Source organism: Erinaceus europaeus, chromosome 5, assembly GCF_950295315.1.
Source record: "Erinaceus europaeus chromosome 5, mEriEur2.1, whole genome shotgun sequence".
NCBI classification, from domain to species: domain Eukaryota; kingdom Metazoa; phylum Chordata; class Mammalia; order Eulipotyphla; family Erinaceidae; genus Erinaceus; species Erinaceus europaeus.
In genome coordinates this window covers 23,781,062-23,796,898 of record NC_080166.1, presented here as the reverse complement: position 1 = coordinate 23,796,898, position 15,837 = coordinate 23,781,062, and the positions used below count along the sequence as shown (strand labels likewise).

At 35.5% G+C, this 15,837-nt stretch overlaps 1 protein-coding gene and 1 non-coding gene across 5 annotated transcripts in view; one reads left to right on the top strand and one right to left on the bottom strand.

Annotated features, from left to right (window-relative positions):
* Positions 1-15,837, top strand: part of CDH12 (cadherin 12) — a 1,156,262-nt gene that overhangs the window by 464,131 nt on the left and 676,294 nt on the right. The gene's annotated exons all lie outside the window — the stretch shown is intronic.
* LOC132538854 (small nucleolar RNA SNORA68) lies at positions 5,435-5,564 on the bottom strand. Its single transcript, XR_009550165.1, has one exon. It is a non-coding gene; the product is annotated as a small nucleolar RNA SNORA68 (small nucleolar RNA).

Sequence of the window (15,837 nt, the reverse complement as noted above, 5' to 3'; positions counted from 1 at the left end):
TCCCTAAGACACTAGATGTTTTCTCAGACATATTCTTTATTTCCACTCCTACCTTCACAAGTGTTGACCTACCCACCACATAGCCATACACACATCTATTTTAATATCTTTATTATCTTTATTTACCTGAGATAGCCATATATTAAGAGGGAAGGGAGAGATAGAAAGGAAGAGAGAAAGAGAGATACCTGCAGACTTGCTTTACCACTCATGAAGCTTTGCTCCTGCAGGTGGAGACTGGGGATTTGAACCCTCATCCTTGTGCATTGTAATATGTGTGCTCAAACAATTGCACCATCAGGCCCCACCTCCACACACCTATCAACAATCTTTTCCAAACAATCTAGTCAGTTCCTTCCCCAGTTCTTCCAGCTCTTAGCTCCTTTAGAAGACCATGACGAAATTCACGTGTACTGATTTTCACAGCAGCAACTCACCTTATGGGGTCAACAACTGAATTAGTTTGTTGAATCAATGAATTACTAATGTTTCCTAATAAATGGGTAAGAGTTATTCTTTTTTATTTTAGTTATTCCTTTGGATTGATTAGTTCCCACCACTTGGAATCTCTTCTTCAGTTTTTCTTTCCAGACCCTGTAGGTCACATTTTAAATGTTTTTTTTTTTTTTTTTTTTTTTTTTTTTGCTTCTAGGGCTATTGCTGAGACTCAGTGCCTCACTACGAATCCACTACTCCTGGAGGCTATTTCCCCCCCTTTGTTGTTTATCATCATAGTTGTTGTTATTATTATTGTTATTGCTGTAATTGTTGTTGGATAGAGAGAAATTGAGAGGGGAGGGGAAGACAGAGATGGGGGAGAAAGATAGACACCTGCAGACCTACTTCACCACTTGTGAAGTGACCCCCATGCAGGTGGGGGTTTGGGGTTTGAATCAGGATCCTGATCTTTGCACTTTGTGCCATGTGTGCTTAATCTACTGAGCTACCACCCAACTCCAAGAAAGACTTTGTTCCAGCAGAAGGATCCCAGTTCGAGCCCCTGGCTCTGCACCTGCAGGGGAGTCACTTCACAGGCGGTGAAGCAGGTCTGCAGGTGTCTGTCTTTCTCTCCCTATCTGTGTCTTCCCCTCCTCTCTCCACTTCTCTCTGTCCTATCCAACAACAATGGCATCAATAATAACTACAATAATAAAGCAACAAAAGGAATAAATAAATATTTTTTTTTAAAAAAGAAAGACTTTGTTCTAGGTAGAACCATGGAGTGATGACACTCTGTCTCCAGGTTTTTAGTGGAGTTACAGTTCTCTCTCCCTTTCTTTCTTTCTCCCTTTCTTTCTTTCTTATTATTTATTTATTTATTGGATAGAGACTTCCAGAAATCCAGAGGGAAGGGGGAAAGAGAGAAAGAGGGAGGGAGACAGAGAGAGACACACACATACAGAGAGAGAGGGAGACAGGCAGCCCTGCAGCCCTGCTTCATTACTTGTGAAACTTTCCCCCTATAGTTGGGGATTAGGAGCTCAAACTTGGGTCCTTGTGCATGGTAACATGTGCACTCAGCCAGGTGTGCCACTACCTGGCCCCAGGTTGCAATTCTCTGTGACTAACTACTTCATGGGGCATCATTCCCATTAATCTCGGTCATTCTAACACCGCTTCTTCAGTAAGTAGACTCCTATACTACACTAACATTTTTATGTTTATAAAGTCAAGATATTAAGGCTGCTATTTTTAAGTTCCTGTAGATGTTGAGACTAACATAGTTAAGTTCATAACTTATGAAAAATAGTATTCTGGAATGGTTAGTAGTCTCCAGGTGTGTGTGTGTGTATGTGTGTGTGTGTGTGTGTGTGTGTGTGTGTGTGTATGTGGTGTGCAAATAAAGATTGCTCTTGTGTTTTTGGCCAGGATTCTGTCTTTCTCATTGTTAATAGCACAACTGTCAAATCAGCTGCTGCCCTAAATCTAGAGAAAGTCATTTCCTTTAACTAGGTTAGAAATGACATAAATACATTACTTATTGCTATATAAGTATATATGCATATATGTGATATCACTCTGGGGAGATGAATATACATTGGGTTATCAGAAAGTCATGATGCATTTTCTATAGAAGCAACATAGATAAACTACATTAAGATAGGCCACTGTATCTATCTATCTGTATATATATGTATCTATATGCAGATACTATTTTATCTATAATAATAGACTTATATTAAATGTAGAATAAACACAATGTTTTTAGTTAGAGGTATAAGTAGAACCCCAGCACCAGTGTGAGATATTTCATCACACCAGGAGATATTGAGGTGACTCTCTGGTTTCTCTCTCTCTCTCTCTAAATGAAAGGTTATCAGGAAGCTGTAAAATTACTCATGAATGAGACCCTGGCTACACATGAACAAACTACCAACAATAAATGAATTATTAATTCGTAAATGGTGATGAAAGATGTATAATCAGTCTTCATGTTTTCTGTAGTACTGCTTTGTCATTTGTGAAGCTTTGCCCCTTCAGGTAAAGACCAGGACTTGAACCTTGGACTTTATGCACTCTAATGTAACTGGCCTCTATTTTCCAATTTATTTTTCTTTCCTTTGTCCTTTTTTCTCTCTTTCTTTCTTTCTTTCTTTCTTTCTTTCTTTCTTTCATTATCTTCTCTTTCTTTTGTCTTTTATTTTTAGTACCATTCTTCAACTTAGTATTTTATTCCAGTGTTTCAAAATGAATAATAATTTTTCTTTTCTTTCTTTTTATTATAATTATTATTTTATTCCTTAATGTGTGCTCTCTTGCTATCACTCTGGCTCTAGTCTCTCTCTCTTTACTTTTTTTTGTAGAGAAATTAATGATTTTTAATATAGTCTTTATTTTTTTCCTCACCACTCCTGTCACCAAATGTCTGGGTCCCCATCCCTACCCCAGTAGATAATCACTATAGTTCTCCCACAGTCTTAAAGATGAATTGACTTTCTTTTCAAATACATAGGTTCAATTCTATTTCACATATGAGTGAAACCTTTTCGTAGTTGTCATTCACCTCCTTACTTGCTTCACTAGGATAATCTTTTCTAATACTTTCCACTCTATTCAAGACACAGTATCATTGTTTTTATTGCTGAGTAGTACTCGATTGAGTATATGTCCCATAACTTTTTTATCCAGTAATATGTTCAAGGGTGTTTTGGTTGCTTTCCTATATTAGCTATTGTGAATAATGCAGCTGTGAACATTGGGGTGCATATATTCCTTCAAATTAGTGTCATTACCTCTTTTGGATAAATGTCTAGGAGTAGTATTGCTGAATCATAAGGTATGTCCATTTGTACTTGTTTAAAGATTCTCCATACTAGTCTCCATAGTGGCTGTACTAGTTTACATTCCCATCATCAATGTAATAGAGTTCCGCTGTCTCTCTACATCACCTCCAACACTTATCCTCCCCTGATTTGTTGACAAAGGCCATTCTAGCAGATATGAAGTGGGATCTCAATGTGGTTCTAATTTGCATTTTTCTGGTGAAGAGTGAATTGGAACATTCCCACATATGTCCATAGGCCATGTGTATCACTTTTTTTAGAGAAATGTCTATTTATATCTTCTGTTTCGGGGCGTCTCTCTCCTTCTCCGGCAGGGTGGCCTCCAGGGGAAAGGTAACGAGCTGGTTCTTTCTCGCTCACGACAGGGGTGACACGAAGCAAAAGACACCAGGGGACTCTTAACGTGAATCTAGAATCTGAGTCCTTGAGTCCCAGAATCCTAGAGTCCGTTTATTAGCAAAATTGACATGAGTTAAATAGCAAAGCAATGGAGGTAATTATTGTTGAAATATGACAGAAATTACAGGTTTCTTAACAGTCAGCATGCCCCCAAGGTAGGGGGCTGGTATGACAGGAATTGATAAGATACAAAACAGTTATTTTCCATGACACAAGCAACTTAATTATCCACCAAAGGTATTTTAGAGAAGCATAGGGGTTAAACCAGTAGGGTAGACAGAGAGAAGATGGATATCAAAGAGCCATATAGTTTGGAATTTCTCTTGTCTGGGGTCTGAGGTGTGTGATGAAGTGTGTGATAAGGTGTGTTCTTCTGTGATCAGAAGGTGACTTTGAATAAGTGAATCTGTGGCCATGTGGCCTGCAGTTAATGGAGGGAAGTATTGGAGTTACTATGGGCCTGAGAGTCAAGAAGGAAAGAACCAAGTCTGAGTTTCCCCCCTTATGCTCACCTCGGTTGAGAGAGACTTACCAAGAGGTTATCTTCTCAGACCTCCATCCAAAGATGGGGGTGGTTCTCCCTAAGCTCTATCAGGCTTACACATGTTCCCAACACTTCTGCCCACTTTTTTTTTAATTGGGCTGTTCTCTATCTTTCTGTTGACTGATTTAAACTCTTTGTAGATGTTTATGTCAACCACTTGTCTGAAGTGTAGTGTAAAAATACCATTCCCATTTTCTGTTTTTTTGTTTTTATGGATTTTTTTTGACGTGTAGAAGCATTTCTATTTGATATAGTCTCATTTGCTCTTGTTTTTGTTTCCTTTGCTCATAGGGTGAAGTCTCCAAATACGTCTTTAATGTTAAGGTCCTGAAATATTTCACCAATGTATTATATGTATTTTATAGATTCAGGTCTAATATCCAGATCTTTAATCCGTTTTGAGTTAATTTCGGTGTTTGGTGTTAGGTGGTGGTCTAGTTTGTGATCTAGTTTCATTTTTCTAAATGTGGTTGTCCAATTCATTCAATAGCATTAATTAAAATGACTTCCTTTTCCATGCTGGGTAGTTTTTGTCTCTTTATCACATACAATTTGCCTATCCGTGTGTAGATTTAGTTCTGGGCTCTCTATTCTGTTCTATTAGTTATGTTGAATTTTCCTTCCACTCCCAATTTCTTTTTATTAATCTTCTTGGTTTTTTTTTTTTCCTACTCTAATTTTAACTATTTTATGTCTCCTGATGACTGTTGGGTCACTTTTTTTCTCCATTACTAGTTGGTTCAATTGGATTACATGGTTTATTAGTTAGTTTCCCTTTTTTTATTAATGTGGCCTTGTATTGCTATAAAATTCCTTCCTAAGACAGCCTTTGCCATATCTCATAGGGTCTGATAACTGGATTCTTCATTTCCATTGATATTGAGAACATTCTCAGTTTCTTACTTGATCTCTTTAATGACCCATGTGTCATTCAAAAGTATGTTGTTTGCTCTCCAGTTCTGGAGGGGTTTCTTTTATTTTTGTGGTTGATTTATAGATTAACACCATCATGGTCTGAGAAGATGCATTTTAGATGTTAATATTCACATGTTTTTTAAGCTGTCTCTTTTTTTTTTGTCTTTTGGCAAAATAATTTAATGTTGATTACTTCCAAATGCCGCGTGTAGGAGGTGGGTGTCTGTGGGTGGAGAGTGTGGGCAACAGTCCTCAATTTCCACTGCTGATCTACTTAATTCAATCCCAGGGGGTGTGTATAAACTCTAAATTCACTTTGAAGGGCACAGGAAGTCCTCAAAGGTGATGAGTAACCTTTGCTGTTAGTACCTGTGTCTGAGCCACTATTACAATAAATAGTGGCCCTTGGGTTTAGGTGCTAATAAGCTGTCTTTATGACTGAGGCATATGGTCAATTCTTGTGAATGATACATATATATTTAAGAAGAACATATACTCATTTCCTTTGGAGTGGGAAATGCTATATATGTCTATTAGGTCCATTACAACTGTGGTTTCACTTTAATGACATTCCCCTGTTGATTATTTGTCCTTATGATCATTCTCTTGCTGAGTGGTGTGTCTAGATCTCCTACTCTTATAGGTCACTGTCAATACCACCCTTAAACATAGTGTGTACTTGTGTTATATATTTGGATACACTTAAATTTGTAGCATGTATGTTTATAATGGTTATATCTTCTTGTTGGTTTGACCCTTTGACCATTTTGTACTTTTCTTCTCTAATTCTACTTAATTTCTTTACATGAAAGTGTTTTTTTTTTTTTTTTCTGAAAGTGTATTTTATCTGAGAATAGTATTGGTGTTCCTGCCCCCTTCTGCCCCCTTGCATTTTAGGCTTCGAACATCTTCCTCCATCTTCTTCTTTGCTTTTATCTGTTATTTTGTGTGGATGGGTTACTATGGTGATTTCCTCACTAATTTTGCTTGCACTTTCTGTTGTTCTCTGTTCTTTGTTTTGTATTGTGGTTACCATAAGTGTAATAAATAATATATTGTATTGTAAGATAACTTTTTAAAATCTTGGGATAACTATTATTTGTCGGTATTGTTCTGTCCATTAATTCCCTCTCCTGTTTTGTTATTTTTTTTTCTTATTTTTGTTATGTTATTAATTCTACTTAACTCTTCTTCACTTCACGTAGAATATGTAATCTTTTGTTTCTTCTTTTTCCACGAGACCCTTTTCAACAGTTCCAGCCAGGTGGGATTGATGGTGGCAATTTCTTTTAGCTTTTAGATATTTGGAAAAACTGTTATTTCTCCCTCATATTTGAAGAACTTTGCTGGATAGAGAAAGTGAGTGGGAGTTTTTCTCTTTCAGTATATTGAATATGTCATTCCACTTTCTCCCTGCCTCTTGGTTTGTGAAGAAAAATCTGATGAGAACATGATAACTTTAGCCTTGTATGTCACTTCTTTCCTTTCCCTAAGAGCCTGAAATATGCTTTCCTTGTCCTTGAGTTTTAGCAGTTTTACTATGATATGACTTGATCTTAGTTTTTTTGTATTTAGGCACCTATGTATATGTTCTGCTTCCAGGAAGAGTATGTTTTGAATATTGCCCAAGTTTAAAAGAATTTCAAAAAGCAAATTTTCAGCTATAATTCCATGAATTCTGTTTCATTTCTGTCTTTTTGAGTTGTCATATTCTGAAGTTTGTTTTTCCTATTTTCTGTTGTTTTCACATTTATTGAGCTGGTTATTGATGATCCAACAACTGATGTGATTATTGCAATTACTAGATTTCACTTTGCTTATATATTAGATGGTGGAGGGCTGGGACTTGGGGTTACTTCACTTCTTATTCCCTTGAACTGCTTTATACTCTCTGTACTGTGTGTATATGACTTATCTGTAGAATTTTATTTTTTTCTATTTACTTATAAAAAGGAAACAGTGATAAAACCATAGGATAAGAAGGATGCAACTTCACACAATTCCCACCACCAAAACTCCATATCCCATCCCATCACCTGATAGCTTCCCTATTCTTTATCCCTCTGGGAGTATGGATCCAAGGTCATTATGGGATGCAGAAGGTGGAAGGTCCAGATTCTGTAATTACTTCCTCGCTAAACATGGGTGTTCATAGGTAGATCCACACTCCCAGCCTGCATCTCTTTCCCTAGTGGGTCAGGGTTCTGGGGAATCAGAGCTTCAGGACACATTGGTGGGGCTATCTGTCCAGGGAAATGTGTTTGGCATCATACTAGCATCTGGAGCCTGCTGACTGAAAAGAGAGTTAACATATAAAGCCAAGCAAATTGTTGATTAATCATGAACCTAAAGGCTGGAATAGTGCAGATGAAGAGTTGGGGGTCTCTGTTTGTAGATAGCTAGTAGGCATATTTTAGTTATATTGCAAAGGTCCTGTGGCTATACTAGTTTGTTTGTTTGTTTGTTTTTTATAGAATTTTAATCTGAATTAAGGCCATAACAGTTTGCAACTAGGTGGAAATTGTATTTGAAGAAGCAGGACTCACATTACCATTTGGCCTTCAGCTGCAGACTTTTACCTTTTGGCTTCCAGCTGATGCAAATTACCTTCTATATGCATCATTGGTGGGAGGGTCATACTAGATTGGTCAGGTATGACCTCACCACTAGTTCAGCAAACTTTCGCCCTTGTGGCCATGGTTTAAAGGTCAGAGGTTACCCCCTCTCACAGTCCACACCTTGCACAGATTGTCTGCTCTTGATCAGAGACAAAAGGGTGATATTTGTTGCCAGAGGTCACACCGTCTGCTTGCTTTGCTTCAACCTGAGCCTGCTCTATCTTATCCATATACACCAGCACCCTCCTGAGGCCTGGGAGTCTATGGATGTCCCAGATGCAGTTTAGTGACGTTTGTGGACGCGATGGTTATCAATATTTGTGGTTTTTGGGGAAAGTATTATCTGTCCGATGTTAGTGCATAGCCACGTCTCCTGGAAGTCTCTGATTTGCAATGTTTAAATAGCATCTACGTGAGCATATACAGGTATAAACATAGAAACATTAATGAGTTGTGTTTGCAAAAATTTTAAAATATAGTTGAAATGCAAGATCAGAAGAGAAAACACAAGTAGAACCTGAACTGGAATTGGTGCATTGCACCAAAGTAAAAGACTCTGGGGTGTGTGTGTGTGGAGGAGAATGAATACATGTCCAAGAAGGATGACAGAGGACCTAGTGAGGATTGTATTATTATATGGAAAACTGAAAAATGTTATGCATTTACTAACTATTGTATTTACTGTCGAATGTAAAACATTCATTCCCCAATAAAGAAATTTAAAAAATTATAAAATATTTAAAAAATAACCTATAGTGTCTATCTTTCTCCTCCTTTTCCATTGCCCTACCCTTTCAATTTCTCTCTGTCCTGCTAAATAAATATAGAAAAAATTGGCTGCTGCGAGCAGTAGATTCCTAGTGTAAGCACTGAGCTTCAGTGATAACCCTGATGGTGAGAGAGGAAGTGATGCATCTACTTTATTTTGTGTAATTAGATGAGTATTATATAGTTTTTAAATAAATTCTTTTTATAAAGGGACAGAATTTAAGTTGTTGTCCTTTGTATATTTTATAAGCGTTTCAATAATTGCATTGATTCTTGCCTACATTGATCAAGTAAAATGTACTGAACTGAGATGATTTTCAGCCTTTTACTTAAATAAAATGATAAAATCAACTCTTTCCTTAAGCTGAAATCAAGAAGCAGAAGTGGGCAAATGATGAAAAGAGTCAAAAGTTAACAACAACTCCCATGATAAGGTAAAGGTCATGGGAAATAATGTACAACATATAGAGACTATATTATGTGATGAAAAGTCGCTAAGGGTGTAAATCTAAAAAGTTCTCATGCCATAAAAATATAACTAAAATCTTTTATGACACACATTAATGAAACTAGTTGAGGGACTGCTTTTGTGTGATGTAAGAATTAAAAACATCACTTTGTATACTTGAAACTAATATCCGGCTATAATAGTCCATCGTGAAAGAAGTGAAAAATAAGGTCATTGTCTGAACACATGAATTTTTACCTTGATAAGGATAATATATATATATACATTCCTACAGGACGTCACAATATCTAGTCTGTCTAACGTCAGTATGTCCTTATTCATTAAAATCTTCTTCCCTGGAAAGCACAATAAAGGGAAGTAAAAGTGTACTATTTAAGGTCATTTTAGTCTATAATAAATTAGCTTTAATGTGTCGAATACTGAGGCCACTCCACAAGATCATCACTTTTCATTTTATGTATTCAGGTAGATGAGTCAGGGAGACTGATAGCCAAGTAAGGGTACATCACTCTTGAAAGCCCAAATGTAGCATAAAGGAAACGGACATTAGCTGGAGCTTACTGTAATCTCAGAGGATCTTTATGGGTATCAGCTTAGTCATAAATTGACAAAGAACCTTGTTTGCCCTTGGCTGTCAAGCATCCTATGAAAAGATGTTTAAAATGCTTTGAAAAACTTTAAAGAATGGCCATTTGTTTCATCTCCAGCTGTGATACTTTGCTTCTATTATTTAATTTTCTTGGAAACATTACCAGAAAAATAACACTACATTTTTAAAAAGCCCTTTAGCTATAGATTGTTATAGCTACTTGATGCTTCTGTTATCCCAAAGTATTGATCAAATTGCACGTAAGACTTATCAGAAAAGTTATATGTAAGTTAACATTTAGATCTTGCTCCCCCCAACATTGCACATTTAAGTGATGGTATTCTTTTAGAATTAAGGCTGCTGTAACTTTAAGACATTTTACATTTGTCTTTTGTAAAGTGTGACTCCCTTACATAATGTCCTTAAAGGTGTTTTGCTAATATGCTTTATAAATAGTAATATTTAAAAATAACATCTGGGTAAACATTACTTTGGAATTTAAAGTAATGTTTTTGCTTCTCTTGGAATGAATAATCTTGATTAATGTTCTTCTTGAATTTTACCACAGAAAATTTTAATCTCTATAATGTGAGAAAATGGTTTTATATCTTTGCAGATGCTTAAAAATATAAAGTCAGTTGCTACATGAGCTATAAACCCTTAATCTCTCTTAAAATACCATAATCATAACATTTAATAAAATGCCTTGTTATAGATAGAATTTAATTTTCTGAACTTCCTATCTATATTTACTCTCATATATGTACAAGTAATTTTTATCATGTATATTATCTTGATATTATCATATACAAAGTAAAATGTGTACTAATAAAATTAATTTTTTTTATCCAAATTCAGACTTGCTGTGCTTCTAAAAGTCTGATCCTGCAAGGGAAGGAAGCTACTTTCTTTCTTTTTAAATATATATTAGACTGGGACACAGTCTAAAGAACAAGAACAAGAAAAAAATTTATTTATTTATTTATTTTAATGAAAAAAGGGTACAGAGTAAGAGAGCAATGCAATGCTCAGCTCTTGTTTATGGTGGTGCTGAGGATTGAACATGAGACCTTAGGGTCTCAGGCATGAAATAATCATCATTATGCTGTCTCTTCAGCCCAGGATGGCATTTTATAGACCCTTGCAGCATTGGCATTAAGTAAGGCCTAATTTATAATTCTTAAATGTAATTATTTTCATTTTTATTTAAAAGTTAAACTTTTGTTGTAATTATAGTTACATTTACTAGAGGTGAAGCAGTAGCATATGTATCATCTTGGCCAAATCCTGAAATGGGTAAAATATAAATAGGTTCAGTATTAGAGTTACAACAGGATGGATATAATGTCTTTTTTTTTTTTTTTCTTTACCTCCAGGGTTATCCTTGGGGCTTGGTGCCTGCACTATGAATCCACTACTCCTGTGGCCATTTATTTACTTATTTATTTATTTTTTGGATAGGACAGAAAGAAATTGAAAAGGGATGGGGAGGGGTATAAAAAGGGGAGAGACAGAAAGACACCAGCAAACCTGCCTCACAGCTTGTGAAGCAACCTCCCTGCAGGTGGGGAACCAGAAACTCAAACCCCGATCCTTGCACAAAGTCCCTACATTTCACTATGTGCATTTAACCTCACACCCCACCCAGCTTCCCTAATATTATCCCTGTAGCAGTACCAACTTGTTGGCTTAGATACCATCTTACAATCACTTTGAACTTCTGAGCAAAGGATGAGGGTGTGTGTGTGTGTGTGTGTGTGTGAGTGTGTGTGTGTATGTGAAGTAACAATGCCTTAAAATATCATGTGAGATTGAGATTCAGGTTCATATTACCATGAATAAACATCTGCATATTCCATATTAGATTAATCACTAAACTTCAATTTGATCCTTCACCATGTAATTGAACCCTTACACACAACTTGCATATTTCCTTCTAAAATACTGAGATGAATCTTTTGGAAAAGTTGTTAGTCTTATAACATCTATGGTAGTTTTATGTCATATATTGTCAGAGCCTTTAATTTATGGAAACAAATTTGGTCCTGTATATAATGTGCTGTTTTCATTGATCTCGGAATTGTTTAATGCAGGAATAAATAATTATGGGTTTTCAATTATTAGCTTCACATTTTCTCCCATCCAAGTACTAACCAGGCCACACCCTGCTTAGCTTCCGAGATCAGACGAGATCGGGCGTGTTCAAGGTGGTATGACTGTGGACAGCCTCAGTTTTTCTTTACCAGAATGATAAAATTTAACATTGTAATGAGACATGATTGATTTAGATATTCTAAATAGTACATTATATCGAGTGGGCATGTGGCAAGTTTGCCAATTCTAGTCACTATAATAATTCAGAGGCTTTATATTCTCTTTGTGGAAAACATTTGTTGGGTCATTTGATCATTGATCGATTTCACAGAATAATTCATTGCCTTCAAATTGAACATTGTAAACAAAATCACATAAGCAGTTTCACTTAGGGTTGATCAATTCATGTTTTACACTAAATCCTGTTGCTAAATGTACTCATATTGTAGAAACAATGATGACATATAGAAATAGTTAGAAAACCAAGCAGGGAGCTAAATTTTTTAAATAATTAGAGATAATATCAAAGTCTTGTACTAGATAACATATTATTTTGTCATTGTGGTGTCACAACACATAACAAATAGCACTGTTTTAAGCTAAAATTCAGTCACTTTAATTTGTTGAGCAAGTGTAGATTAGTGGGGGCTATTGTTTGGACTGTTTCAAAATAAACCTCTACACCTATAAATCAAGTTTTTGAAAGACATGATTTCATGTCAAGAACTTTAGGGGTCTTGTGTTATTTAGGAACCTGGACTACTACCAAACTCATAGTTAAAATTATTTTTGACTTATAATTTTGGTAATAGAAAAAACCATCAAAGGATAAGAAGATCTTATTTTTGAGCATTATGTGATTTTTTTTTGCTAGATTATATGTACTAACACTGCCATATGCAATCAAACAACATTTTATTAAGGTGAGATAAATGTTATCTTCAATGACACAAGTCCAGTTGCAAGGATGACAAAAACAAAAACTAAATCAATGATACTACATGAAATTGAAAAGTACAGCAAAAGAAACCACCCCCCAAATGAAGAGGCTCCTTGCATACTGGGGTAAATCATTACATGCCACACACTAGACAAAAGTCTAATAACCAAAATAGAGAGAGAGCTCACCAAACTAAGTAACAAAAAATGAAAACATCCCATCTCCATTAGGGAGAGGTTATTAACAGAATATTCAGCAAGGAAGAAATATAAAAGGCCAGTAGACATATGGAAAAATGCCCCAAGTCATTGTTGGAAGAATGTATCAATGTAAACATTTATCAGTAGTATATAAAAAAGTTTCCTCTCATGGTTACCAACTTTGCTTTTTTATCAAAATTAATTTTTGTAAAAAATAGAGTAAATGAGTTGAAAAGTATCTTACAGACATATATGAAACAAGTACCATGAAACTCTATTTCCTTATACTTAAATTTGAGAAGATATCATAATAATCACAGAGATAGAGAGAGTAAGAGAAATTGAGAGAGAGAGATCTTCATATGAGGAAAGTCACTGAATTGAATAATCATGCTCAAATGAGGTTTCTCAAAGCAGCTTCCCTGATAGTAGATTTATTTCAGTTATAAAAATATACCCAGGGACTGAAATATTGATCTGGCTTAAAAGTTTTAATTCATTAAGCAACCCAATGAGAATTTCAATGTCTTTTATTAAAGGAGCTCTCAACATCAATGTCTAGAAGAAACATTTTTCCTATGCCACAGTGGTTTATATATTTTCACCAAATGAAGCTACACAATGGTTTCATATAGATACTTTGTGTAATCCCTTAGTTTATGATCTCTGAAAAATGGCTTACAAAGTCACAGGTTCAATTCCCCACACCATGACAAGCCAAAACAAATAATTATGTGGTCAGACACACACACACACACACACACACACACACTATAAAAATGGCATCCAAAGCATGTTATCTCCGATTTCTTTTTTTTTGGGGGGGGGTGTTCAAATTTTTTCATTTGTTGTTTAATATTGAATAACAAGATTGTTGGATAAGAGGGGTCCAGTTTTATTCCCACCATCTGAGTGCTATATCCTTTCCTCTCCATTGGTAGCTTCCCTATTCTTTATCCTTCTGGGACCTTGAACCAACATTCTTTATGAGGTAAAGAGGCTGAAGGTCTGGGTCTATAACTACTTCTCACTGGACATGGACATTGGCAGTTTGATCCACACCTGGTAGATCAATTTTATGCAATACACACACACACACACACACACACACACACACACACACACACACACACACACACACACACACACACACTTACAATTTTAACAAAGGACTCCTTGGCTCTGGCCTGTATTGGTGCAGTATTGGAGACTGAATCTGGGACCTCAGAGCCTCATACATGAAAGTCTTTTTTTCATAACCACTGCACTATTTTCTGGGATAACCCAGTGAATTTATACCAGTAAGTGGTATATCCCTTCTCTTCCTGACACCTTGCTCATTTTCAATTTCATTGAAAAGGAAATTAGTCAATTTCTCCAATTCTCAATTCCTCTGAGAATAGGAATCACTCATTTCATTTGTCTGTCCTCAGTAATGTCAAACATTCCATTATATATTTCAGTTAGGAAATGGATTCTTCAACTGAGTCCAAAATTAACTTAGTTTTAGCTCTTTAAAGTAAATTTATAGAGTTCTATAACTAAAGTCTAACTCTGCCACATTTACAAGTCAGAGGGAGGCTTGTGGTGAAAGATTATCAATTTTATGTATACATGCTAAATGTCATTACACTCTAAAAAGCCAGTTAAAATGCTTTGTTAATATTATAAACTAGGAAGAAATCTAGAGATAATAAATCACCAGACTTTGCATATAAAATACACACATGCTAAGTATACTGTGTAGTCATCACAGTCCTAACCATGGTGGAAAACAAATACTACAACAATAAATAATTAAACTGAAGATTGAAAATGCTTCTTTTATTAGCACAAACTATTTATAGGATTAAAAGAAAGCTTGAAGTTTCCTATTAATGGTCCACTATAGGATTTAAAGATACTTTAATGCTTTGGAGCCATTAGAAATAAGACAGTTTATAGATAAAAGGAATATTTAATGTAATATTGTTTAATTTCTGGATCTATGCCTAATATTCCCACCTCTTCTGAGGGAGGTGAGTGGTAAGTACATTTTTATTTTGATTCAGCTTTGATGAGCATATATAAGAATGACACTTATCCCCAAGGGAAAAGTGAAATGATTGCAGTTATGATCAACTACATCAACTTTTATTCTCTTATGCTAAGATCCATTTCAGTTTTTTTCTTCTCAAGTGAACATTGTCATAATTTGTCTTCTTTATTATCATAGAGGAAAACAATGCCAACTCATATCCTCTAGCGCTTCTTATATAATACCTCCTTGAATCTCTTTTGCATTCTGTATGAATATATATGTGTGTTGTACTGAAAGTCTATTATCTAGTGTTTTCTAAGTTGTTCAAGGCAGTATCCAGGGGATTTTTTTTAACTTATAAGCATATTGATATTGTCAGTTAAGAGAATTTGAGATGTACATATTAATTACTCTGCTTACAAAAAAAGTTCATTCTTATTGTACATGGTTTTAAAATTATAAGAAAATTACACGAACACTAAAACAGTTAAGAGTAGCCTATTTTAATTTATCAAGTTTCAACTACCCCATTATTTATGCAACATAAAAATTAGATAAATTAGGGAGTCGTGCAATAGCACAGCGGGTTAACCACAAGTGGCACAAAGTGCAAGGACCAGCATAAGGATCCGGGTTTGAGAGACCAGCTCCCCACCTGCAGGGGAGTTGCTTCAGGAGTGGTGAAGCAGGTCTGCATGTGTTTATCTTTCTTTCCCACTCTCTGTCTTCCCCTCTTCTCTCCATTTCTCTCTGTCCTATCCAACAAGAACCACATCAATAATAACTACAACAACAAAACAAGGGTAACAAAAGGGAATAAGTAAATAAATATTTAAAAAAATAGATAAATTAAACTTAAAAGTCAAAATAAACTGACTTTTCTCTTTCATTTTATTGGGGAGTAATGGTTGAAGTACAGTTGTTAACATATGGGTACAGCTTCTCATCTCCCTGGGATAAGTGTCTGCAGAAAATCCTCACCCCATTTTGGATCTTT